At 41.1% G+C, this 2,150-nt stretch overlaps 1 pseudogene; it reads right to left on the reverse strand.

The window, feature by feature from the left end:
* Window positions 1–1,728: 1,728 nt before the first annotated feature.
* LOC119343401 lies at window positions 1,729–1,858 on the reverse strand (annotated as a pseudogene).
* Window positions 1,859–2,150: the final 292 nt, after the last annotated feature.

Raw genomic sequence — 2,150 nt, forward strand, 5'->3', positions numbered from 1 at the left:
TTGTTACTCTAGGAATATTTTGCAAAATATTGTACTTACCATCTTAGATGCAATCCTTGCACATTATACAGATCACGTTTTCATTCATTCATTTGCACGAATAGCACATACTACATTATTTTAGAACTACAGATGTTTATAATAATATAATGTGTGTTAGTGTTGACGTGCGTTGCACGTACAAGCTTACTTAGAGAGAAGAAGAAAAAAGGCAACACCGGAACTTGACAGACAGAACATATACACTTGTTTGTTGAAGTATTTTTGTTGCATTTACTACATCCTTTGCAGATTTGCTGACTCAGCTGTTCAAAAGTACTACAGCGGGAAAACTACTTGCTGCAACTTCCATTTTGCGACGCTTAGCGATGAGCGATCCTAGGTGCTCGGGCCGGCAAGCCGAAGCACCAGGCATGCAAAAAACTGTCAGCCGGAACATGGTTTCAAACTGAAACCCACTTTGCAACATGGTTTCAACAAGATGAGCAGAGGCGGTACCAAAAACAGAGCAAGCAGCAAGGATTAATACATATGTTAATTTCCCTACCTGAACCAGCCTTAAGAATAATTGAACATGTGGAACCAGCCTTATGAACAAGATTCATCTCTTGGAACTCAGAATCCCAACCAAGGGGGTGCAATCAAAGAATGGCAGGAGAAGCAAGCTATGTGCAGTTCAGAAAACGTGGCCCAACCAACCTTGACTATTGAAAGCGTCCACTTCTAGTTATGCCCTGGTATTAATCTTGGATATGATTTTTCGTACTCCCTCCGATCCATATTATTTGTCGCAAATTTAGTACAACTTCAGTACTAAACTGTAGTAACGCTACGACAAGTAATATGAATCGGATGGAGTATGTTGTTTCAAATTCTTAAGCAAGCAAGCAATGAGCCTTCTTTGCTTAGAGAGCAACACTCCTGTCACCTTGAGCACCTGATTTACCATGATAGGAGCAACACTCACTCGTCTCCTGGAACTTAGTCTTCCACAAGCAAAAAGGAAGTCTTGCACTGAATCCACAGCTGGATTACCATAAAAAAAATTGCCACACTACTAGGAACTCTCTGTACACATTTTCCTTCCTTAACATGCCACCTACATTTTTCTCAAAGGTGCAGTGCAGAGTTCCCATCTTTTTTTTCCTTGTTTAATAACTGATATGGAGGAGCCATGTTGCACTCGAACAACTTCAGACAGTAGAAGCAAGGAATGACCTTTTTTTCAGTCAGTTTGCAAAGTTCTACTACTCTTGCTCTGGCAATAATCTGGGACATGAACACACAATTTCCTAATGGAGACAATCATTCAGTGTTGCCTTTATGGTGATCATTTGGGTTACCAGAAAACGAGTGACCAAAATCTTCAGAGTTTTGGTGTTACTTTACAGATGCAGGAAAGTGTTGAAAGATGAGCATTTGGGTTACCAGCTTCATGTAACACATATCTATATGTAAAATAATTTGTGTGTGGAGAAATATGCACTGCAGGTCCTATATATTGAAACTGGGTGCATCTTCTTTGGCTTTATCTTCAATGCCACCACTGTACTGTGAACTGAATCGTACTATCATACATGCTTTCAGGTGTGTGGGGTCAAAGGTAGAGATTATGTGGTTAAAGTAATTCAAAAGGAGAAATGCATATGATCTTCACATGTTTTAGTTAAGAAAGTAAAGAAAGGAATTGCAAATTGCAGAAAACAAAAAAAGAAAAAAAGGATTTGTAGTCTGTCAGACAACCTCTAGGCCACCCTGTAGAGACAGAAGCCAATCCAGGATCAAGTGTTTGCCTCCTTATTGGTAAAGGATGCAGCAGTACGAGCCTATAGAACAGATCCTGTTCAAGTAAGGTCGTGCTACATCAACAGCATCTCGCCTTATAAACTGGTCCAGCGTGGCCTACACTAGCGAGGTGGGACTAATTAGGGAGCAGGCATGCAGTGCTGCACTTCCTCGGGCAGAGAGCATGGAAGAAGGTTCCTCGGCCCATGTAGCTAGGCATGAGAATGAGCAAAGCCCGGCCCATCAGAGGAACGTTTAGCTGTGGAGATTTTGATAGTTTTTTGTTTTCTTTAGCTTTTATGCCAAATGAAATTGCGGTCGGCCATTACAAAAGTAGCAGACACACTGCCAGGTTAGAGAGAAGA

Source organism: Triticum dicoccoides, unplaced genomic scaffold, assembly GCF_002162155.2.
Source record: "Triticum dicoccoides isolate Atlit2015 ecotype Zavitan unplaced genomic scaffold, WEW_v2.0 scaffold126109, whole genome shotgun sequence".
Classification (NCBI taxonomy): Eukaryota; Viridiplantae; Streptophyta; class Magnoliopsida; order Poales; family Poaceae; genus Triticum; species Triticum dicoccoides.